This window comes from Pleurodeles waltl, chromosome 4_1 (assembly GCF_031143425.1).
Source record: "Pleurodeles waltl isolate 20211129_DDA chromosome 4_1, aPleWal1.hap1.20221129, whole genome shotgun sequence".
In the NCBI taxonomy this organism is placed as follows: domain Eukaryota; kingdom Metazoa; phylum Chordata; class Amphibia; order Caudata; family Salamandridae; genus Pleurodeles; species Pleurodeles waltl.
In genome coordinates this window covers 487,182,216-487,208,822 of record NC_090442.1, presented here as the reverse complement: position 1 = coordinate 487,208,822, position 26,607 = coordinate 487,182,216, and the positions used below count along the sequence as shown (strand labels likewise).

At 40.6% G+C, this 26,607-nt stretch overlaps 1 protein-coding gene across 6 annotated transcripts in view; it reads left to right on the top strand.

Annotated features, from left to right (window-relative positions):
* SYT1 (synaptotagmin 1) overlaps nucleotides 1–26,607 on the top strand; it is a 3,823,670-nt gene that overhangs the window by 2,916,452 nt on the left and 880,611 nt on the right. The window contains exon 1 of one of the 6 annotated variants that reach the window (XM_069228778.1): nucleotides 9,975–11,264. The exons of 4 other annotated variants lie outside the window; for them this stretch is intronic. The gene's annotated coding sequence lies outside the window, so the exon portion shown is untranslated. Of the gene's footprint in view, nucleotides 1–9,974; nucleotides 11,265–26,607 lie in introns of those variants that run through there. One more of the 6 variants, XM_069228784.1, reaches the window with a different exon arrangement.

Below are 26,607 nucleotides of genomic sequence, written 5' to 3'. Positions count from 1 at the left end.
GAAGTCAAAAATAATATCGCTGATTTTTTAAGTAGGATGCCTTTGGCTGGAACCGATGAAGAAGTGAATGAATTGGAGGATTGTTGTGTGGCTGACATTGTAGAAGACGTTCAGGGGATCACTGAAGAAGAGTAGAACAAAGCTTTGGATGAAGATGCAGTATTGAATATAGTTCAAACATTGTTATGTGATGGGTGGCCACATAAAAAAAATCTTGAGGATAAGGTAAGGGTGTTTTGGGAAGTGAAGGAGGAATTGTCCATAGAGTGTAGTATATTAATGCGAAATGGTCGACTTATTCCTCCGGAGGTGCTTAGGAATAAAATATTGGATATCTGCTATGATGGTCATTTAGGTATATCAAAGACCAAAAGCAAAATTAAACAGTTGTATTGGTGGCCAGGGATAGATATGGCTGTAGAAAGGAAAGTAAGAGAATGTATTCTATGCAATGAATCGGAGAAGGCTTTATCTACATTTAAACCGACTTTGGATCCTATTAAATTTCCAGACATGCCTTGGGAGAAGATAGGTCTAGATATCACGGGACCTATACATGCAGAAGGAGAGCCCAAATACATTGTGGTGATAATTGATCATTTCTCTAAATGGACAGAAATTGAAATTATGAGTAAAGTAGATTTTTTGGCAATTGTTGAATTTTTGGATAAAGTTTTCTTGAGAGAGGGTTTTCCTAAGGTCATAGTTACGGACAATGGGCCGCAATTCACGTCTGATAAATTTAAGGCATTTTTGTTGAGATGTGGTTTAAAATATATGACTACTTCCAACTATCATACTGCAGGTAATAGGTCTGTTGAGCACTTTAACAGGGTGGTGAAGAATAGTATACAGTTGGCAGACAGTGTGAAATTGTCTTGGGAAAAGGAGGTGTGGAGAACGGTTTGGTTGTATAGGACAACACAAAGCAGTTCTATGGGTCATGGTCCTTTTAAAATAATGAGAGGAAGGATTCTGTTAAGAAAAGACAACATAGGATGGATGATGGGTGGAAGAAAGAGCAAATGGACAATTGAAAATGTTAAAGAGAATGTTAAAATTGCACAAACCAGGTAAAAGAAATATTTTGACACCAAACACAAATGCAAGGTTGTAAATGTACAGGTGGGTGATTGGGTAAAGGTGAAAGTTCCTGGTTTCAAAAAGTTCAGAAAAGGAAAATTCTATCCTCCCTTAAAAGTTGTAAAAGTGTTGTGTAATGTTCCAACACAACATGCTAATGTTGCACAAGCAGATAGAGCTAATGGAGTTCAGGTACAAGAGGGTGGCACAACCGAAAACAAAAATGTGGTAGAAGTGGTAGAAAAATCACAAGACCAGGAAAGCTTAGTGATTTTGTGTGCAAATGTGTAAATTGATGTCATCAACCGTATAGAAAAAAAATAAAAATAAAAACAGTAATCATATATAGTGTTGTTTAGAGCTATAGTGCTATAATGCATAGTTTATCTTGTTGGCATATATATATATATATATATGTATATATAATCCACAACAGATGGAACGCTATCCACCAAATGGCTGCACTGATCCCTTGATCGTCTCCAACTCATGAGGACAAAAAAAGTATTCAAAAATTGAATTTCTTCAAATTTATTCCATTTAATTGAGTCACAGTTTCCTGCACAGAATATCAACGTGTTTCGGCAAACGCCTTCTACAGGACAAAAGATATATATATATAGACTATATATATATATATATTATATATATATATAGATTGCATAAATGTAAAGGGGGAGATGTGTTATAATGGTGGTGGAATGTAAACAGTTGGGCTCGCTCTGCGTTACCTACGCAAGCAAGGGAATGTTAAGAATGGAATGCGGTGGGGAAGATTCTAGGGTGGCGGTTTGTTGGTACGGGCGTACGGAAGGATGCAGTGTATTTATGTATTGCTGTCGGAGCTGTATTCTGGAATAAAGCCTGCTTAAACATACAATGTTTCTGTGGCATATATCGTAACATCTGCCCTATTGCAATGCACTGCCACGCTATGCCAGAAAACTGGAAAATGACCACTAACACATCAACACTGAAATCCTTGACTTTCAGTGCAAGTCTGAGAACTTAAGCACTGGACCGTGTTTGCCTCACATTAAAAATGTGACCGGCAAAACTGAAAAGGAATATGGGCTCCACTCAACTGAGTGTCCAAGCAAGTGGAGCCTTAATGAAAGATGGCACAGTAACGCGCACATCAATGCACCAGCGGAGCCAATCTGAATCCTTACCAGCAGCAATAACTGCTCATAGGCAGCACCTGGCAAAGAAGAAAGGCTGCTTTCAATTAGGAGAAAATGTGTGTTTTGAAAAATGTGGGCAACGATCACACTATCTCTTGCATGTTAAGTGAGCACTCTGCTATTTGAGCAAATTCAAGAAGAAGGAGGCTGCCCTAGGGCTCCTTCCCTGCTAGCGCGGGCTGTGTAACCAGGACTCCTAGAAACCATGGCGAGAAGCACATGTGCCTGACTGTAAGGCTGCCTGTCAGTCGCCAAGCTGTTGAAGAATGCCAGGAATGCAGAAGGAAAATACCTCTGCTGCACTGCTGTTGCTGGAATCGCCACTTCCACCGCCTTGAACCTTACAAAGAAAGGAGGCAGCAAAGCCAGTTGCAGACTAAATAGTAGTGGCTGTTGGGGTGGCGGGAGCTGAGATGATGTCATCTATGGTGTGCCACCAGCAAAGACGTCAGCCCGACGTTCCTGCTGGACATCCTGGTCTTTGTCACATGCCCCCCTCCCTCTGTCACCCAGAGCAGCGAGTCACGAGCGTGGAAGTGGGGGCCCATCACTCGGGGTCCTTGGTCCTAATGTTGTGCCCCAGTAAGTCGGGCACTTCTACAAACTCATGTTTTTTAAATTCTTACTAAAATCTTAAACAGTTCTGTAGTAATGATGTAATGATCCTTGGGTTTAGATTTAGAATCTATGGAGAGTGGGGATTCTGGAATGATGGGGGAGAAGGAGTTGGAAGCTGGAGGATGAGGAGCTTATGCTGGAGGTCTTATCGTGTTACTACTTATTCCTGAATAATACTATAAATAAAGGATTATTTCTACCTACGTGCCGTGGGATTTGTACATATTTTGGCGACGAGGAACTCTGGGCAGGGGACAGAGTGTGAGAAGAATCAAGTACCTCCAACCCCTGGGAGCTACCGGATTTACAGAGGCTTCATTTCTACAGCTTGGGAAAAATGTCGAGGATATCACTGAAGTATATAACATAATTGTGAGTTTTATTGTTTCCCATTTGCATCAAGGAAGGATCTCCTTGTATTGTTAATACAATAACTTATAGAGAGAATGAGTTAATTTCCGTTTTGACATTTCCGTCTCTGATTGAAGTCGGGAGTCGGTTGGGAATGCAAGCGCGTGCCGCTTCTCGCGCATGATTGAACAAAAACACAATGTGGAGCATATACAGCGCGTGCCTTCCCTCGCGCTACATTTCAAAAGAAACAGAGATATTGTAAGGAGGTGCAGGCGTGTGCCGCTTCGCGCGCACATTTGAAGATAAACTCAAGTGAAATGAACACAGCGCGCACCACTCCTCGCGCTAGTTTTCAAAATAAACAGACGTGTGCAAGGAAGTGAATGCGAGTCTTTGATCAAATGTTAAAAAACTTTCACTGGATAGCGCGAGGACAGCGCGAGGAGAGCAATTAAATACATTTAAAACGTTAAAGCGTTTTCCCTCTACCTTATGTTGCTTTTCTTCTGATTCTTCGATTCCTGAGCTGGCACATGACATAAAAATAACGGAAGGACTATTAAATCTGATTTAGGAAGAAGAGAAAAGAGACTACAGGGAAAGATTTAGTCACAGAGACTAAAGGAAAGACTAAAAAAAAAAAAAAAAATGGAAAAGGAGGAGGAAATGAACATCGGCAATTAGTTATTTTAGATTGTTATTTTATTTATTTATTCTAAATTATTATTTTAGTAAATTTTGGTAGTTTGTTGTTTTCTATTTTTGCAGGTATGGCTGAACAAAGTATTTCTGCTCCACCCTGTTTTTTTACCAGTACCAGGGGAACCATCCATTCCATGGAAGAGGTGGAAAAACATTTTTACCACTTACTTATTGGCAATTGGAGGGGATAAATATAGTCCTCTTAGGAAACAAGCAATCTTACTGCATCATTTGGGAACTGAAGGCAGAAGAATTTATGACGATTTGCCAGAAGTATCCTTGGGTATTGGTGAGGGACAACCTATAAATCTTTACGATATGTCCTTACTGATGTTGGAAAAACATTTTACACCAAAAATTAGTGTCATATTTGAACGTCATAAATTCTTTTCACTTGTTCAAGGGTTGGATGAAGATGTAATGACCTATGTGGCTGCATTAAGAGGTTTAGCAGTAACATGCAACTTTCAGGATTTAACTGATTCTCTCATCCGCGACCAAATTGTTAGATGTACTAATAACAAAAAGGTGAAAGAGAGACTGTTATCTATTGATCCTTCATTGGAGGAGTCAGTACAAATAGCGAGGAGTATGGAGCATACCGAAACTTGGATGAAAGGTATTGAATCTAAAACACATATGAGAGAATCAGCTAAAGAAAGTGCAATAGAGGTGGAACAACTTAAAACGATAAAACATGAAAAAAGTACTACTGGTAATGTGGGAGAGAAGAAAAGTTTTCACATACTATGTTATAGGTGTGGTTGTCCAGGACACATTGCTTCTAATCCTATATGTTCTGCACGTACCATGACGTGTAGAGCATGTGGTAGGTGCGGTCATTTGGCCAAAGTATGTAGAGCGAAAGGTAAGGTGTGGAACAAAAGTGTTAAATCTATAGATAATGTATGAAGTGAACATGAAGAAGAAATGTTTTAACTGTTAACAGCACATTGGTGAATAACTTTTGTGATGTTAGATCTGAAGGCGGTGTATATCTAAAATGTGAGAGCCAAGGTGAGCTATTCAAGCCCCATTGTGATGTAATACTTAAGACTGAGGTTGTGAAAATGCTGGTTGATTCTGGGAGTTTATATACCTTGATATCTAAAGATGTTTATGAAGGAATTCTGTTGGAAAAAATTGAAGATCTACAAACCACGGATGTGGAAGCTGTGGGGTATGGTGGTAAAAGAATTGACATTCTAGGAATGAGATGGATGGACATCATATTTAAAGGGAATGGTGTTCATGGAAAAGTATATGTGACTCATCAAGGATCAAATTTATTAGGATGGAGACATCAGAAAGACTTAAATATTGTTCTCAATCCCAATGCAACTAATCCAGTCATAGTTATGGAGGACTCAAAGGTAGAATATATGAGAATTCAATGTACTACTGAGGAATGGAAGGAGAAGTTATTGAAGAGGTTTTCAAGAGTTTTTACTGAGAAACTTGGGAAGTTGAAGAAATTCACACATCGAATAATTTTAAAGAAGAATGCCATTCCAATTGTTCACAAAGTAAGATCTATACCGTATTTGATGAGGGAACCCCTTCAAAAAGAAATTGATAAATTGTTGCAAGAGAAAATAATTGAACCTATCGAGTCATCAGAGTGGTTGGCACCGATTGTTGTTGCGCCCAAGGAGGGAAACAAAATTTGTTTGTGCATAGACTTGAGAGATCTGAATAAGAATATTTGGGTCGACAGGCAGCCTTTACTAAACATCATGGAGATGCTAAGCATGATGGGAGGAGGCAAAATATTTAGTGTTCTGGACATGTCGGCAGCCTACCATCAAGTTAACCTACATCCAGACTTGCGTCCGTTTACTTCTTTTGTGACACCTTTAGGTGCTTATCGTTACTGTAGAATGCCATGTGGATTAGCATCAGCATCTGCTGTTTTTCAGCGTATTATGCATAATATTCTTGATGGTTTGAAGAATGTATTGTGTTTCCAGGACGATATTATAATAGTTGGGAAGTCTGTGGAAGAGCATGATGATTTGATTGTGAAAGTGTTGCAGAGGATTGAGAATCATGGGCTGACAGTAAAGATGGAGAAATGCCAATTGAGAAAGAACTGTGGGAACTATTTGGGGCATGAGGTATCTGAGGATGGTATTAAACCCAAAAAAAGTATTGTAAAGGCGATTAATGAAGCTCCAAAACCATCTAACAAAGATCAGCTCAAATCATTTTTGGGGTTAGCAGAGTACTGTTCGAAGTTTGTGCATGATTTTACTGGAGTGGTAGAGCTCATGAGATTGTTGTTAAAAAAAGGAGCAATGTTTGTGTGGACAACAGAATGTGAGTTGGCCTTTGAGAAAATTAAAAATTCTATTGCGTGTGCGCCTACACTCGGACATTTTGATGTGAAAAAGAAGACTATCTTAATGACTGATGTCAGCAACGTAGGGTTAGGTGCAGTTCTCATAAAAGAGGTGGATAAGGAAGAAAGAGTAATTGGGTTTGCGTCTTGTAGGCTGCGTGGGGCAGAATGTTCGTATTCTGCAATTGAGAAGGAGGCGTTAGCTTGCTATTGGGGTATTAACCATTATGGGGTCTACCCTTAGTACTTCGTACAGATCATAAACCACTACTTCAAATTTTCAAAAGTGGTCGGGGTTTGGAAGGTAGTATGACACCCAGAATTTCGAGGTGGTTGGTTAATATCATTGATTTTAACTTTGTAGTGGAACACGTGAGAGGTAAGAAAAATGTTGTAGCGGACTGTTTGTCACGCATGCCGATCGATGAACATCCTGATGAAACTTCAGTGTTAGATAAGACAGAGGCAGAAATATTTGTGATACATAATGAACTTACATTGAACAAAGAAGAGTGGGAAAACGCTGTACTTGATGATAGAGAGTATAATGAACTAAAGAAATTTATAAGCGGTTCTGGTAATGTTGGTGATGGTTTGCAAGATTTGAAGCAATATTTAATGGTAAAAGATGAACTGAGTGTACATGATCAAAGGATATTTAGACGTGGAAGAGTGTTACCACCAACGAAACTTAGGATGAAGTTAATAAAAATTGTACATGAGGGTCATTTAGGAAGAAGTATGACAAAGAGGAGGTTAAGACAATCGTACTGGTGGCCTGGAATGGATAGGGATGTGGAACAAGTTGTAAGTGAATGTGCAGCGTGTGCTAATAGTGACAAATCTAGGATAGTTAGACAGCCACCTATGGAGTGTGAACAATTCCCTTCAAGACCATGGGAGAAATTAGCTCTAGATTTCATTGGCCCGGAAGATAAACTTGGAAGGAGAAATAGGTTCTTAGTAGTTTTTGTGGATTACCACAGCAAATGGTTTGTAGTCAGGAGCATGGAACACATAACAACTGGGAATGTTATTGAATTTCTTAAGTATACATTTTTGGAGGAAGGCACACCCAAGGTCTTAGTTACTGACAATGGGGTGCAGTTAGTTTCAGAGGAAATGTCGGAGTTTCTTACGGGATTGGGAATCAGACATGAAAAGATTGCCTTATTTAGACCACAGGCTAATGGCCTAGTAGAAAGGATTAATCGAATTGTCATGGATAATATTCAATTGTCCTTGGCTAATGGACTAGAATGGAGGGAAGAGCTAAATAAGATGGTGTGGGCGCATAGGGTGACACCGCATTCTGTGACTGGAGTAGCACCATTTGTTGCTCTCAAAGGGAGAGAGCCGGCGACGAAGGAATCTCCTTGGTGGTTGCATGAAAAGAAACAGGTGTGGGTGGATCGTGAAGGAATGAGAATGAGAGTGAAGGATCATCAAGAACGCAATAAGTTCAATTATGATATGAGAAAAAATGTGAAGGACGTTGGAATTGAGGTAGGTGAATGGGTAAGCGTAAAGAAGTATGGTATAATAAAGAAAGGGGAGAGTAAGTTTGGTGGACCGCAAAAAGTTGTGAAAATATTTAAATCTGTAGCTAGGTTGGATGACGGAAGAGAATGGAGTATGGGAAATTTGTGCAAAATTGAATGAGCTTTCACGTGTGCAACTGGAGTTTTCCTATGTTAGTGGAAGTAGGGAAAAGAAATTTAGAAGATAGGAAAATTTTATCTGTCATAGTACATGTTTAGAAATTGGAATTTCATTTTGTTGAATTTACTTATGTTTATAGTCATTGTGAATTATGGGGGGAAGATGGTGTAGTAATGATGTAATGATCCTTGGGTTTAGATTTAGAATCTATGGAGAGTGGGGATTCTGGAATGATGGGGGAGAAGGTGTTGGAAGCTGGAGGATGAGGAGCTTATGCTGGAGGTCTTATCGTGTTACTACTTATTCCTGAATAATACTATAAATAAAGGATTATTTCTACCTACGTGCCGTGGGATTTGTACATATTCTTTTTCGTTATTGTGGAATTGATACCCAAAGAGAAATTTGTTCACATATAACTGAGCTTTAGAAGGAAAAATATTTCAAACTCAGGAGGAATATAATACCCATTTACTTGACCTACATTGCAACCCCTTGACTGACACTGAGGATCTGATTGAGAAATAGGAAGAATTGATAAATGCAGAGTATGAAAGCATTAATGCAGCTTTCTGCTTCATATTCCCCCTCCAGATGAGACAAATCCAAAAGTCTGCATATGAAAAACAGACTGGACTGGGATATTTTCACACACCCTCCATTAAGGTTGTTGTCATTGCCATGAATTGCTGCAATACTAATATTGTTTTGTTATTCAACATACTTTTTTTACTTTAAAGTGTATGCATTGAAACATTGTGTAGCGAACTTCGGCATCATATTGGTGTGTAAATGAGAAGAATAAAAAAGCTGATTCCAAGGCAATACCCTGCAAAGTTGTATTGGGGCCAAAAATATAAAATGAATTATGTGCGGGTAATTCTCTCAAACTCATCTCTGGAAGATAATAGCTTTTAGACATTTTTTTTATTTTTTATTTAACATGTAAGAATCAATCTGTATTACAGTTTACTTACGCAATAATCTAGATTTTCAGATTTGACTTGAATTTGTTTATACCACCACCTTTGAACTCTAGCCGATTATAAATCCTTCAGTCAGGGTTCAATCTCATGGCTGATGTGGACATGCTAAACATTCTTCATTCTGATTCATCGAGTTTCTTTCATTTGTACCAGTGTAAGTCTGTTGTGAGATTGGCTCGATGATTTCAATTATTTTGTGAGTTAATTTCCTGATGTTGAGATATTGAATAGTCTTATACCTTTCGGGTTATTTAATTGATGTTGCTTGGTGTCTGCTCTTACCCTACAGATTGGTTAGTCTCTTGATTCATATAGAGAGCTTTCAGTAGATCTTACATGAAGCATAGAGTTGGCATTCTAGGGTGAGACGACTGGCAAAAATGGTGAACACCTGTAAGCATGTGTTTGTAGATATTCACGAACATTCACAAAACACATTCTCGCAGTGGTGGGATGAGAGATTGATTATTGTTCCGTCCAAAATAGGAGTGTAGGGGGAAAGACCCCAAGACTGGTGGAGTGTAATTGATGGAGGTTCTCCAGGAGGAAAAATATGCATCCTGTGTAAGAATATAAAAGTACCAAATTCAATCTCTCTTTGATGGCTCACTTACATATGTGTAAACGTGAAGTACGTACATGTGTGCATGTGAAAATGCTCCATTTGGAGAACTAAGGATGCACAAAGGAGTTACGGAACTCCCCTGGAAAACTGAAAATGTCACAACTTCTAAGGAGAAGACCTCAATATTTTGAGAGTGTAAAAATTTACTACAAATTTAAGACTAAAGCTGCAGTTATTTCTGAGAATTCGGTTAGAGCATTTTTTTGCAGATTTGCTGTCAGTCTGAGCTTTGGCACACATTTTACCAGCAACACGAATAGGGCAAATTCAAACAACTGATATTTTGAAAAATGCTTCAATATACATTATCCGAGGGTTCAATCCCAGAGATTTAACATAACGCCTCAATGCAGGAGGGAAATTCAACACGTGTTGGCACATTGCAATGTCTGGACCCCGTCGGTTGCACTCCCCCTTGCAACAGACAAGGGCGGAAGTAACTTCACACACGATGGTCTTGAAGAGCTCCCACAAATGAAATGGCCAACGGCTGCTGCGTCGTCACAGGCTATATTTAGAAACAGCGTGGTCCACTTCGGCTGATGGTGTGTAAAGACGTGGAGCAGGCGCGTTGTTTTTGTTTTCGGCGAGCACACGGGTGTACCTCAGAACTGTTAATCGAGCAATGATATCATAGATGTTGTAAAATGCCCCGACACATTCTACCCTCATCTCAGTGGAGATAACAGCGCCTGGGCATGGCGCAGCCTGACATGCAGCCTGGGAGGGTTTGTTTGTTGCCCTGATGAAAATGTCAGTAGCCACCACCGAAATGAAGGAACCTGCTCGTGATTCAAGCGGCTCGCTGCCTTGCATGACATGAAAAATCCATCGCAAAACCTGAAATGCGTTCATGCTATTGTCACCAGTAGCCCGCAATGTTTAGAATATAAAATAAGAATCATTCCGGTTAAGTAATCCTCTCCATACTAAGCTTTTTACAAATAGAGAAAGGTGAATTGTAAATAAACAGGAGATATGTGTGCTTCCCCCCCCCCCCCCCCTTCTCCTCCCCAAGGAAGAATACAGATAATCAAAGCTCGTAATAAAAATGCCGCACGGGGAGTGCACGCATCCTGCCGAGAATATTTCAGAGCTTCATTTAACACCGTGGGTTCAGCACCTTGATGAGTCTAAACAACACAGCGGGCTTGTTACAATACCATCAGGGCTCAGAGGTTCCGAAACCATCGCTTTTTCCACCGTGATGAATCTGAACGCGTTATTGATCCTCTATTATTTTACGAGCATTGTGAATCAGCAAGGAAAAAACATTTTATTTCGGCTGCATTATTCATGATGTTAAACAGGCTATGTCATTGACTCACGTTTCCCTCGCCAGCGTGCTCTGATGTGCAGCTGGACCCAGTTTAGCGGGCGGCAGCTCGAGATGCCGAATTAGCATATTGTTTCTCGGGGAATGCCCTTGAATGTGCTTGAGTAGCTGTCTTGGGCGCGACGTGAGCAGCATCGCTGAGGAGGAGCAGCGGAAATGTGTTCCGGGCGCTGTGCATTAATCCTGCGTGGCGGCGCCTACTTTTACAGTATAGCTGAGAGTGGCTCTGCAGAAATGTCAGGATCCGTGTTCAGTGATTAACGGGGAGCCGGGGCCGCTGGACTGCTGCTCACACCTGGGGGACGCGTGGCTAGCTCGCTCGGCTCCGCACTTCCTGTACCAGGAACTCCAAGGAAGGTCTGCTGGCTGCCAGGTAAGGACCAAAGCGTAACTTACATGCTCTGAAGGCACGGGGGAGACAGGAACTGAAAGAGGGATGGGGGTTCAGTCGACTGCACCTGACGATTATCTTCAGATGGTGAACTATTTCAACAGAGTTAATTTTTTAAGGCAAAATGTGAAAAGGGGCAAAAGTTGTTCTCTCGGATGCGTGTTGTCTTTCACGGTTGGGTGTGGTATGGGGCTGGGTCACTGACAAATATCAGAGGATACGAATTCTCTTTGACACTGCGATGCAGGTATGGTGACTTCGTATGGGTTCCTTTTCTTGTTAGTGAACATTCTGTCAGCGTGGGATAGAAGGAACGCGGCGCATCCATTTTCACACCACGCTCGAAAGTGTAGAGAGGGAATGTAATCAATTAAATGGTGCAAAATTATAGGGAATAATGACACGTGCAAGCTTGAAGCACCCCACCGGCGCCCTGCTAAGCCTCTTGGCGTGGCCTTTGTGCTCCGTTAATGACCATCCCATCCTCTTCATTTACATCAGCATGGCTAGAGAAGGGTAACGTGTACACCCTGATGTGCTCCTCTAGGCACACCCTGCTCTCGTTTCTGCTCTCACAGCTTCGCATACAGCCTCTCGTGCATTTGTACGTTTAATACAGTTACTCTGTTTATGGTAATCTTGTACACCACTGAACGCTGGGGAAAATGGCATTATGCTAATATCACACTGTGCACTTGCTCTCCTTAAACTGACTGCGAGGGGAAAATAGGATGATACAAAAAGGCGCAGACACAGATGCAGCTGTTCCGGCTTTAGCGCTATTTATACACAGGCCACTCATTTCAGATAAGGAGGACGTTGCAGAGGACCAATCTGCAGGGGTGGAGGGTGCACGCGGGGCTGTCTCAGCTGTGGCAACTGCGGGGCAATGTAGGTCAAAGCAATGGGGCGCTAAATCTCAAATAATTGCCTCACTTTCTTTAATCTCCAGCTGCAATCGCAGGCAAATCCACGCTTTTCCATTGGTTAGGCGAAGTGACTTTGTCAAGGTGAATGTGCCATGTCTTATGCAGCACCAAGCGATGGCATTTGGTCCATTTTCAAGAAGCTACTCTTTTGGCAGATAAGGGAATTGAAGCACATGGAGATACATTGGCTTGTTCAGGATCACACAAAACCTGGTCAAATGAGTACACTTTCCCCTTGTATAATAGCCACCAACCTGCACACCGGAACACGTCTTGGAAAGCCTGCACCAGGATGATTGACGCATTTTTACTCCTTCCCTGCAAATCGCGGTATTTTATATATAACGTTCTTTTCCTGCCGCGTCTTCTCAAAACTCGATTGATTTCAGTCGTGATCAGCACTATTGTGCTCTAACCCATTTGCTCCCACTCACACACCAAACCATTTCTCTGAACTGTAAAAGTGAATCGTCCTGGCTCTTATTTGGTGTTTTTGTTATACATTCCTTCCCTTTCTTTTAAGCAGTCTCTTGCACAGTAGTGTTGAAACTGCAGCTGGACCTACTAGACAGGAAGCCACATCTTCCTCCAAATGGTATTCCAGCAGGCTCACCGAAGACCACGACACTGAACACTGATAATCAGGTCACAACACACCGAGACAGAGGGAGAAATCCACACCCTTTATTTGTGCATCTTACCCCACCCATCACTGCCATCTCCTCATTAGTGGACGTTCTTTTCTGACTTCACATGGTTGCGCATAGATGTTGGTGTTCTTTCTGAAATCAGGGAACTTCTCTTGTGCAATACAGTGTACAACTATTTATCCATTTCATTTAGTAAATGTTGAAGAATGTACAATGTTACATTGTGTGAAAAAGATGTAGCAACTGTCCCGAGCAAATGTTCTAAAATATGATAAGGCACTGAGAAAAGAGTAAGTTAAAGACTTGTATTGAGGATGTTCTATCATTGAATGAAAAGCCAGGCTTTGGCTGGTGTGTAAGAACAGTAGTCAGCCCTAGCTTCCAAAAGCTGGATAAGGCTGACTGTCCTATTTGCATTTAGAACTTGGCTGATATTACATACTTGACGATATGTTTTCCACCGGCTCAGTACTGACATCATGTTACTACTGCCTAGCTTTGTGAGACCAGAGAGTAGAATGATACCAGATAGTATGATCACCCCTGCATCGCAATACTTCCCTGATTTGTTTCCATGATCCCTCTCGGCAGCTTCTGACAGGCAGCGATGGGTGTTGTGTAAACCGAGCAAGAGTGAACATTAGAGAAGGACAGAGCATTTCGCTGGCTCACCCTGTTGGGAATTCCCGCAAGCAACAGACAGCGACCATTCCAATGGATGTAAGTGGAGTTGTTAGTCAGTGGGGATGTTCAAAACAAACCAGCCATGTAAGTTAAATAATAGAATTTGAGTAGTGGGTACCAAATCTTCCTAAAACGCATCAGAAAACAATTGAATATGGTGAAATGTCTGTTAGAGATTATAATAAGGATCACCTTACTCTTAAAATTTATATTCCACGCAGGTGTATTACTTGGAATACTGGATGCAATGGATAGCTCTCTCTCAAGTACAATTTGTAGTAAAAAAAATTTTTAAACAAAAGTTGGTGCAGTCCTAAACAACATGGATTCTGAATCAAAAGAGCAGCAATCAGGCAATACAGGATCAAATAAGAACGTTAAATAGCGTGTGTGCCAAAACACAAAAGAGCTGGATTTAAGGTGCATTGAGTGTCCAATGAACACGCAAAGCACAGGAGAAGATAGGCGAACACCTTTTGAATATTGTCATTTTTACAGGGGTAAGGTGGAAGTATCTTGGCAGCTATTCCTCATGAGAGGAAAGAAACAACTGCGACCATGCACTTCTGCAAGAAATACATGGGAGTTAATATTCCTCCTCAAGGGATGGGCCCAACACATAAAATAGTAACACACATATACGTGCACACATCTATACACACACCCATGTGTTTTTCATGTAAAAAAGATTAAAATGCTAATATCTTCATGAGACCATTTATAAGTTAAAAATACAAACTCTTGTTTTAAAATGTCGCGCCAGACCAGGCATAATGTTTTTTTTTTTTATTTGAGGATCTGTCAAATCTGTTAGCGAAATAAGGGCCTTATTTAGAGTTTGGCAGATGGGATACTCACTCACAAACATGGCAGATGTCCAGTACTCAATATTACAAGTGCATTATAGTCTATGGCACTTGCAATACAGCAGGTGGGATATCTGCCATTTTTTCACAGAGTATCCCACCTGCAAAAACTCCATATAAAGCCCTTAACCCCAACCATGCCCCAATTTAGGAAGCACCTCTATAAAGAACACTAAACCAAACGAAGAAACAGTCCATTTCTGCTCTTGGTGACTACTACTTCGCTAATTTGTTGATTTTATATTTGGCTTTGACCCCATATAGGGATCTGCTCCCTTCTGGCTAGGTTTGTGCTACACACATACTACAACCATATACACATACGTAGAGTGATTTGACTGTTCAATTAAATCATCAATGGAATAGTGCCTCAAATATTTCTAACCATGTTCCAAATCTTGAAACAAATCACTATTGGAATGATTTAGCAGGGGTGTCATTGGAATACCAGGGACGATTTTTGATAATTTTTGTTATCTCAATAATTGCTGCCTATGGAAACCCTCTTCATTAAAGTATAGTTTGTTTCACAAAACCTGAGTTGTAATCAAAATTTGACTTTACCTTTTACTCCCAGAATTCATTTGAGAGGATTTAGTGTTTCATCACTTACCTTTAATTCTCACTGTATGTTCATATCAGTATCTTTTAGTGTGCAACGATTGTCTTGTTTCATTTCACAGTGTCTCTGTAATTTTCTTCCAAACTCCGTCTCTGGGTCATTGCAGATTGTCACATTGGCTATGGTCATCAGTTACTTAAATGATGTTCCCGAAACACAATGCTTGTAATCTCTCTTTCCTCATAAAAAGGTACACATTATCCCTTTGTTCAAACACCATGGCTCAACGTCTTCATTCAGCAAGCGTTATAGGGACTTGAATTGTGAATTATTTGCAGTCTCACTTTAGTGTCAGGGTTGCTTTGACTGTTTACAGGTATGGTTTCCCAGCTTTGAATATATCATCATTATTGCCCCACAGCTTAACGTAGCCATCATCTTCCTCCTATGAGCTCAACTAATATTTGATTTTAGAAGGTCTAAAAGAGGGCCCGTCCGTAATGTAGGATCTATCCGATCATTGTTGAATTCAAGACATTGCTCATTAGGAAACAAAATGATTTTACTTTGACTCTTCACTTACCCTGTAGCGGAACTGATTCAGTGCAATATTCATACCTATTACTCACAGGTAAATGTGTGTATACTTAGCTCTAGGGCTGAATCTGAGAATGACCTTGCATATGAATGCTTCAAAAAAAGAGTTAATAAATTCTGTTTTTTTTTCTGTATCAAAGGGCAGGACAGATATGCGTTCTTATGAACAGGTGGGCAAACAACTTAAACAAACCAAAATAACATATGCTCATGATTAATTGTGCCTTTCTTGTTTATCAACAAATCTCCATTTTTTTGGGATGGCCACGGTGTGGAGTTGGCCTGCACTAAACCCTCCCACAGGCAGTCAAGCCTTTAACTAGCAGGCAACCATCTTTGGACCGCCGCCCCTCTTCTTCTTTTTTGGATTGGTTTTCCCATGTTGCGGGCCAACACTCGTTCTCCAGGAATGTGGGGCCCTCAAAAAATATTTTTTAAATTTGATCCGTTTGCCTTCTGGAACCCACCTCCTACAAGGTCTTTGGGGGTCAAGATACCCAGAGAGGCTGCCCCTTTAAGCCATATTGTATTACACTGGGCGAGGCCAGATAGTCTTAACATATCTAACCCTTTCAACAACTGATCACTCTGTAGAGAAATAGGAATCCTGACTTGTGAATAATGTCTATGTCAAATTGCCCTCTACTTTTTTGTGATACGTGTACTTATGTGTTAGTTACCACCTCTTTAGTAACAAATTCAGTCACAGCTTAGCTTCAAAAGCAGTTTTTTAAAACTACCATGTAAGTTGTGTTTAAATCAATCAGTCAAGGAATTTTGTAAAGTGGACTACTCACCCATGAGGGTCTCAAGGCACTGGGGGTGGTGTTGCTACTTCTCGAACAGCCAAGTTTTGAGAAGTCTCCTGAAGGTAAAGAGGTCCTTGGTCTGACGCAGCTGGGTGGGAAGAGTGTTCCACGTCTTGGTGGCGAGGTGCTAGAAATATCTGCCACTGGTTGTAGATCTGTGGATGCGTGGAATGGTGGGGAAGGGTAGGTCGGGGGAGCGGAGCTGACGGGTCGGGGTTAAAGAAATAAAAATAAAAAAAATCATAATTATTGAAACTCTATGTTCATACATGCTATTAGCTGTGTATCCATATCAAATTGCTAACTCAATTAAATAGTTTATTACATTAAAAATTAAATCTCTCCTAAACACTTTTGAAACTCAATAACACTATCTAGGAGATTACTTCCATGGCAAAATGAAATAATATCAAGGACTTTTTCAGTACCATAGTTGTTGTTATGGTATGGTGCCTCACATTGCAGTATACCATCCTGTGTTATGGTGTGTCACAATATAGGACTCTACCTCCTGTATGGTGTTTTAGGGCTGGTTAACTGGAGATGTTCTAAATTTCTTTAGAATTCAAATGTACTCCTGCTCCAAAGGGCAAATAGTAGCATAGACAAAGAACTGCCATATGTTTTGCCTTTATGGAGGAATGGTACACTAAGAAGTAAGATCTCTAAGAATTGGAGTCACTTTATTTTATGAAGTGCAACCTCTTCTGCACATACCCTCAGTCACAGCTAAAGCAACCACACTTTCAACATTAGCACCATTTTAAAATTACTCTGGCCTTGTGGTGCTACCTCAGGATCAAAACCAACTTAAGCCTACTCTATTGAGCATAAGCCTTTCAACAAGGTAACCATCATGCATTCATTTATAAAATAAAAAAAATACATGCACAACATTCCAATTGACAAAGCAATATACGACTCTTCCTAATATGAGTTAACAAGGAATATCATAGCTAAAATCGAACTCCAGGATTTGTCAGATGGGCTGACCAAAACCTAAACCCATGCTTGCTATGGTAACCTGTAGTATCCCATGAAACAAAGTACTTCTCTACAAACTTCAACCCAATGTTATATCAATCATCAATATAAAATATTGATTGGCTTCGATATTTGCTTTGCACAAAAATAGGCCATGCTTTTCTCTTTTCTTGTAACCACTGCAGACCTATAGCATTTGACATAAGCTTTACCAATGAAAGAATCAAAGCAATAGCCTTTATCATTAGCTTATCACTAAAACCAACTTGGGCCTACTGAAGTGAGCATAAGCTTTCCCAGACGACAGTCACTAGGCATACAGATATACAGTTAGATGTATGTACAAATTTAAAATATACAACCGATCTAAAGAGCAACTAAGAAGGATTTCCCCCATGAAAGCTTGTGCCCCCGGGTAATCAATACCACAATCCTTGCCTGCTACAGTAATCAGTGAGATGCACTGTAATAATACCTGTTTCCAGTCTTTAACACAGACCAGTTAAAATCCACCCTTAAGGGCCTATCAGTTTTAACAAATGTTTTTCACTATAAGTAAGTCCTACAGCCTTCTTCGCAACTTTTTGTAACAAACATATCATGCATATAGTCATAATAATTAGCTTGGGATCAAAGCCAATGCAGCCCTGTTGTATTGAACATAAGATTTCCCACAAGGCAAAAAGTGCAATAATGGCACTCTTTTCAGCAAAAGCACACAGCCTCTGCCCAATCATTCTCTATATTCAAGCAAACAACATATGAGCAGAACCAAACCCTCTCTGGCAGTAGGGCGCCTGAAAGCTCTTTTTCTTGTGATTCCATAAAGTCTAGTGACTGCAGCGCAGTCGATTTAGATCTAAAAAAGTAAACAGTGTTTATTCACATACATTTCATTTAAAGTGTAGATACAACATTTGTAAACTGTACTGTTAAACGAATAATCTACTGAACTTGTTACCCCCTGAGCACATACATCCACTGAGCCATTGCGCTTGGTGATTGAAAAGAGATGCTCAAATCCTACTCCCATTAAAGTGGCACTATATCTGATATTGTGGGTTTTGATTTCTTCACACAGTCAGGCCCTTTCTAAATGTGCTCATCAGAGCTGTAAACGAGCCACGATGTTTGACGTTCATCGGCATTGCATGAAAGTGTGATGATGCAACTGCCTGGCAAATGTGTGGAACCTATGTCACTGTCTTATGACAGCCTAGCGAGCACATTGGGCATTGTTCCTGAGAAAAATGTGTCGAAATATGGGTAGATATTTACATCTCTGTTCACTTTCCACATTTTTTCCTGTTCGCAAGCATTTCCAGAGATACAACTGGAAAGCAGCACCAGGTTCTGGGACTGCCATGTGACCTATGCTATGGGGTCTTGTCCCCCCTCTGCAAAATGTTAACTACCATACAATTCAGTGTATGGGGAAGGGAGCCAACCATGCAAACCCTTGCAGCCAGACCCATAGACCCCACCAAATGTGGGGGTGAGTCATGTGCATTCCCACTCCTATCTTTGAAGTGAAGCTGCTCTAGCCCTCAGCTGGAGCAAGTCTCCGACTAAACTAAGGTATTAAAGTATCAGCCATAAACATATGCTTTTGCAGTCTATTTATGGCCCAAAACACCTTTGTAAATAGGGCCCATTGACTTCATTTGATGAGCAGTTTGATGATATGGCCCACAGCTTCTCGCCAGCACTTTTCACCTCAGAGAAAGGCAGTGTAGTAGAGAAGTGGGCAGGAAGTATACAGTCACCAGTCAGCCCTTAAAAAAGAGACCAAAGGCACCGGTCACTGATCCTGTGCAGTTTACATAGATAAAAGCACACCTGACCAAACCTTTCTACTGTAGGCTCTCATAATGCCAGGCTCAATATTTGTTACCAAAATATAAATATCTAGTGTAGAGCTAAATATTCTATTAATAAAAGTTTATTTATTCATCAAGGAACCAATACACAGAGTGCCATTTCTTAATGCAACATCCACTCCAAATGATTCTTTCAGGATTACAGAAAGTTAGGTACTCATCAGCGCAAAGTGCAGGTGCATTTACTTACTACTTAATAGATATTATCTAGCATCTTAATAAAACTATAAACAGAGCATAAATAACAAAGCATAAAACTAAATAAAATGGCACATCTATTAATTGCGCAGTGACATAAAACTTGAATTGTTCCTCTACAGACTCAGATAGATATACATCGTACAGGGCATCTGGCATGGACTGCCACTTCATATAAGTTATATTCTCTGAACTGCAGAATATATAATTTGCTATATGATTCCATACTATCAGTCTGGAAGAATGTGCATAATAGTTCAAAATATTAAGTAGACCATGGTTCACCCAACATCGGAGGCTGTGCACTGTGCTTATGTACTGAATTAGTAAGTGTTTGTAGTACTCGGGATTTTTCTTTCCATTTGTATTTACAAATAACAAAATGGAGGAACCATACCTATTAATACACTATGTGGTAAGCTAGTGCGCACGTAATGCGGTATATTGGTATACACATGTAACATTATTTAAGCCACAAAGCAGTTCTCCTGTCACACAAAGCTTTTCCAATAAATGTAACACGTTCTCTTATCCTCAGTGTTATTAGAGTAAAACTTCTGTCTCCTGTTTAGATACACACCACCATTGACCCAGTCCAGAATATGTTCTGAGATACTTATAGATGCAGCATGTACAAGTGGTGCGGTAGTGCTATAAACACCAGTGCTATCTACGACATACATGATACATAATTACCTCTCTGACCCTCCCACCATAACAGGCTGTTCCTAATAAATAGGTGTGTTAGAAATTGGGTCTGTGGTTGGCAGAGGTATGCACCCTGTCCAAGTAGGGACCACAATCCTGGTCAGGTTAAGTCACAACTCAATCTAAATTATCTTGGGCTTACCCTCCGGTAGCTTGGCACAGAGCAGGTAGGCTTAACTTAGAAGGCAATGTGTAAAGTATTTTTGCACTAACTCATACAGTAACACAGTGAACACACCACAAAAGGTACTCCACACCAGTTTAGAAAAATAAATAATATTTATCTGAATAAAGCAAGATCAGAATGACAAAAATCCAATATGCACAAGTCAAGATATCACTTTTTGGAGGTTTAAGAGACTTAATCCATAGGAATCAATGGCTGTATCTCTTTAGCACAAAGTAACTGTGATGCGTCAAAAATGACGATGCTATGGGCCGCAGAGGAGGTAAGGTGTCGGAAAGTAAAGCAAGGTTAGTAACAAGAGAGACCCAAATGTCCACGTGAATCTGGAAAGAGCACACGTTTTATGTGAATGTGTGCTCTTTCCGGAAAGTAAAGTGAGGCGTCAATTTTTCCAGTGTGGCAGAGGTGATGCTTCAATTCTTTCCTCGCAGGCAAGGCGATGCGTCACTTTCCAGGCACGCATCCTTGGTTCCTTACTGCGGGGCAGTCCTTGATGACAAATTGATGCCCAGGGATGATGCATGGAAAATCCAAACACGCTGTGATGATGAAACAAGCACTACATTGATTCTGCAGGCACTGCATCTATTTTTCAGCCATGAGACAGGTGCTGGGTTGACTTTGCAGGCGTTGCGTCAGTTTTTCCAGTGCAGTGGATTTTTTCTCTTAGGTGAAGTCTTTAATTGCCCTGAGACTTCTTAACAGAAGGCAAGCTGGCAAACCCTTGTCGATCACTTCTGAGAGTAAGGCAAAGTCCTTCTAGCAGAGTCAGGAAGCAGCACACAGCAGGGCAACAAGAAAGAGGCTAGTCCTTCCAGAAAGGCGTCCAGCAGAGTACTTTGGGCAGCACTGCGGTCCTTCTGAAAAAGTCCAGTTGTAGGTCCAGATGTGTTCGATTTGAGGGGGTCATAGACCCAGTATATACACCCAAAAACACCTTTGAAATGGAGGAGACTCCAAAGAATGGCTTTGAAGTGCACCAGTTCCCCTTTAACACAGTCCCGTCTGCCAGAAGATAAGTGGGGAGTTATCTGTCCTTTGTGTGAGTTCAGGCCACTAGCCTTTGAAGTGTGAACCCCCCTCCACCCTTCCTGCCCAGGAAAACCCATCAGTAGGTGGATGAATGCAGATGCATCTGAGTGTCCTGTGTTTATGGCTGTCATTGGGCAATGCACAAGGGGAGCTGTCAACCAGCATAGGCCAGACGAGGAATGGAGACAGACTGTAAGGCACAGAGAGCAGTAAGTGCAGAGAAATGCCTACTTTCTAAAAGTGGCCTTTCTAAAATAGTAATGTAAAATCCAACTTCCCCAGTAAGCAGGATGTCTCATTACCATTCAAACCATACCAAACATGACAATGCCACTCCTTTGAGATCAGCACTTTAGCACTGTTTAGCAGTGGTAAAGTGCCCAGAGTCCTAAAGTCAACACAAATCAAGTCCAAAAAAGAGTAGGAGGAAGTCAAAATGTTTGGGGTGACCCTTCAGAGAGGGTAATTTTCCAACCTGGTGCTATCCTCTCTCCAAGTAACATACAGTGCTGACTCCCCTCTAAACACTATTGCAAACCCTGTAAAGCAATGCTTACCAATGCATGGACAGCTATTAAAAATCACTGAGCCGACCTTTCAGATTATGAGACTAATGCCAGCTTTGCCTTCAGATCTTGGTTAATTCATTTCTGTCCTCTCATTTTTGATAACTTAGTGCTGGAAAGTTGTAAATGAAATATACTCACAATCACTCGCTGGGCAAGCAAGTCTGACCTAGTTCTCCTGGACATATTCATTGGCCTGGTGATTTGTGACAAGGAATGTCAAATATAGTTTATCTTGTTTCTCAATCAACCCAAACTGCATGACCAGACTAAGCATCCTTTAAAGAGTTTTCTAAAACCTAAAGGAGGCTCTGTTTCCAGCTCAATCACTGTTATTGCAGACTCCTACCTCTTCCCAGTATTGTCTAGATTTAAGTTATATCCCTGGCCTTCTTCATCACTGAGTTTTATATGATGGTATGTAATTTCCCTTGCGTCACTCAAGATGTATTCTGGGTAATGGTAAGAATCAGCAAACTAAGCCATTCTAACTCTTCCTTTGCAGAATCTTAAAGTGAACAGACACAACTCTTGGTATTTTCCTGCTGGGTTCTGTGTTTGCAGTCTTGCACTTAGTTCAGCATCTCTACTTAACCCATGAAATGTAATTATTAACTCAGTCTTTAAAATCTGATCACTAAAGCATGTTCATAGTCATTTAAACTTTCTTGACAAAGTTTCAGTAGTTGTGACCTAATGGGTGCTTGAGTCTACAAACAGATGTTTGAGTCTTTACAAACAAATCCAATGCATCACAATGGAAAGATTGAAAAGCACTTATTTGCCTTCCAGAACATATTTGTGATACCACCAATGTCAATGGTCCTCTAACAACGTTTCTGGTAATATAATTGAGACAAAGGCCATGCCTTTCATAACTTACGATGACATTGGAGAGTCAAAAGGCACATCATGGCATTTCTGCTACCCATGACAATTTGCTGAATTAATGCCACTCTCAGGGTCATGTGTTTTTTGCTTTAAAATGTTGCTACTCTAAATACTAACATTTTGTAGCCATCAGTAATTCTCATCAGAGTGCCAGAGGGTTCCATTTGTCCTTTTGCATCTCACTAAACAATTGGGACTGTATACACAACTCAAGCATAACTATTTTATGCCTTACAATAGGGTATTACAGACTGACTCGTAAATGCTTCTAAAAGTAAAATCCATAAAGATTAAATATATTTTTTGTGGTTTACTTTATAGAAAACTCATCCTATATCTCTGTTTTGTGTCCTCCTTATGTTTGATTTCAGTCACACCATTGTCATGACTGCAAGGGCTTCCTTTGAGAGCTTCCAGCTACATTCCACACTGAAACGTACATTGCTGCAAATATTGGGCTTTACATAGACAAGAAAAGCACGCTCGAGTTCTTATCAAAGCATCCAGAACTCAATAAGAATAACTTACAAAGATGCATAGATCACGGACTAGCACACTTGCTCTAGGGAACTTTCTTCAGCTTGAAGAGTACAAGTGTGATTTCTGCTAGTCAGTTCATCCTTCCTTCCATCTGTATTCAAGCAAATTGCAACCAGCTACTCTTGTTGTGAGCACAAAATGATAAAAACATTGTGTTTCATTCATGACTAATATTAACATACAACATCTGTTGTTCCAAATAGAAATGCATAAATGCAGTAGTTAGAAAGCACCTCATTTCTGTTGCTGTTTGCTAGTTTCAATCCCAAGGACTCCTTCAGGAAATAAAATGCATTCAAAAAGGATTAGTGGTCTATCTATATGAGTGATTAAAATGGTGGTCATGTATAACCTCACATGCAAAAATGAGAATCTGAATAAGTATACAATTTAACACTTTTTGAGAATTTTACCTCATCTTCCCTCTGACTTTGTAATCCTGATATAGTATAGATAAGGGGTCTCAAACCCTTTCCTTAATAAGAGGTACCTATATTCAATGAAAATCATCCAGAGAAATAGTGACTACGTCAAACAAGACTATTAGTGGCCATCCAATGTAGAAATGTCAGCAATGATAACCTCTGAGCATCTGACGGGTTTGCCAGCAGGAATGTAAAAAGGCTTTATCTATGTGGAATGGCTCTAGATGGATAATCCATAACAGGCATTGCAGCAAGTGGCGTCAAGGTAATAATATTAATAATATGTCTCCCCAAAGATGCATAATTTATCACTCAAAAATTAGCTTTAAATATATTTTGGAAACTCAACTGTTTTTTCTACTAACACCAGCCTAATAGCTCTGAAAATACACACACATTTGTCATGAATACACAATTTTGGTTAGCATATATTAATTAAACCAAGCAAAATTTTCTTATTTAGTAGGTTATGCTACACACGAGCGACACTTCCAGGAGGCAGATGATCTACTAGTAGCTCTCGAGCTACTCCTTGGAGAAGCTTGGTTTAGATGTATATTGGGCTGTTGTACTGTGATTCAGTATTATCTTTACAATGCCAGGCCCGTGATGTTCTCCTACAAAACTAAGGGGCAGATGTAAGAGGCTCTTGCACCATAATATTGCCACATTAGCTTCATTTTTTCAATGCCACTGTGGCGATATTATGGCAAAAACTCTGAACCAGATTTACAAAGTGGTGCAATGGATGTTTTGTGGCACTTTGTAACCCCTTTCACCACATTATGCCTGCGCCAGGCATAATGTATGCAAAGGGGTGTTCTCCGATTGGGAGGGGGGTGTAAAAATGGTGCAATGAAATCTGAAAGATTTATTTGTGTCATTTGTTTTCTGCATTTTTAACGCCTGCTTAGAGCAGGGGGTAAAAGGGGACACACCAGCAGTTACAATGGGCCCCTATGTACTGTTCAGAGTTAGCGCCAAAAGTTTGGACCTAACCCTGAACTGTACATCAATTGCATACAAAATTCTGACGTTATTGCCCCCTACTCTGCGCCATGGTGGCTGTATTTTAAATATAGCGCACACATGGTGGCGGTAGTAGGGTGCTAAGGGACGCAAGAAAAGTGGTACTGCATCGGGTGAAGCGCCACTATTCTTAAATCTGCCCCTTAATATCATAATGCAAACATCTATGACTAGGCAGATGTGACTGGCAAAGATATATGCACATCTTGACAGCTGAGATGCCCCTTCAGAAACTTGGTTGAATTAGAGATTCTAGTTGAAGATTGACACTTGATTCCTTTCTTTGGCACACTGAGGGCCTTGCTGCTTTGGATGAGGTTCAGTTGACAGCCAGGTCTTGAGTAATTTCCAGAAACTAAGGAGAGAAGTAGAGGTCTGGAGGTGAAGAGGAAGGTTTTTCGAGGATTTAGCAGCAAAGTAGGAGAAGGAGCGTCCTCCACTGTAGCTTCAGTGGATCTGGAGGTTTGTGCAAGGGGGAGTTAGATGGAGCGCAGGTGTCTGGAGGGTTGGTTGAAGTTCAGGCAGGCTGATGTATGATGGTCCTTGGTTGTGTAGGGTTTTGCAGTTTACAGTGAGACTAAACAATTAAGTAAAGACTAAACAAAACAATTACAGTAAGGAATTAAGCAGGACAGTTAAGTAACAACTAAGCAATGACAGTAGAGACAAAGCAGGACTAAAGTGGGCTAACAGGCAAAACAAAGCAAAACAAGAAAAGGCAGCAGAAAGGCATGAATGGCAGAGTCAGGAGACTTGCTGTTCGGGAAGCAAGGGGGAGCTGGATCATGATCTGTTCATTCCTCTAAAGTAAAAGCTGTGAAAAAGAAGCATTGTTTTTCACTGCTCTCTTCTCTTCCAGAAAGGAACAACTTTCCCAGTATCCCCCCATGTTGCCTGGGTCTCCACTGACCGATATCAAGTCCAAGCACAGGCACTCGCCTGCATCCTCCACTAGGTCTCCAAAGATCAAAAGACATGGTGGATTGATGAAATGCCATATCATTTGTTTTCTTCATTTGTTTTCATCGGACTCCCTCTTGTATCTGAGGACCAGGGTAGGACTGAAAAAAGAAAATAGGCCCAGGCACAAAAATAAGAGGCTCCCCATTAGCGAACCAGGCAGTTAAAAAAAGTGTTCCCAGTTTACAAATCAGGCCAGTTTTGAAATTAAGATGCATAATAGGGGTGTTTTGCAAGGTATGGGAGACTGCATGCATATGTGTTTGCTGCAGGCAATGTTTTGGTAATATCATGGAAGTCAGCAGTAGAAACCAGCCCATCTGGTCATAAAACAGGCCTAGAGACTGCTAAAAAAAGACTGCCTATACACTGGTCTGTCAGCCCAGCCCATCAGGCACTGCCTGATTGCCCTATAGACCAGCCCGACAATGTTGAGGACTGTGCAGAGGAAGGCAAATGGTGACTGATAATCTGAAATCAACCACTATCTCTGTTGCTTTCTGTTGATCAGTGATGACCAATGGCAGGTGGATGCTATTTTTTGACCAAGCGACTCCTGAACAGGGCACACGACTAACTCAGACTCTCTGTATGAAAGCATCATTCCCATAAAGGGAATAGGAGTGCTACAGAGTGGGGGTGGTGGAGGATACTAAGATAACATTTATGATGTCACAGGGATGGACAAAGACAACATAAATTTGTGGATGTGTCACTAGCATTAAGTTATATTTTTTTACTTTATATTTTTTAAGCCTGAAATAGAGCTTGGCAGATGGGTTACTCTGTTGCAAAAATCAGACACCACACCCATCTTGTAGCCCATAG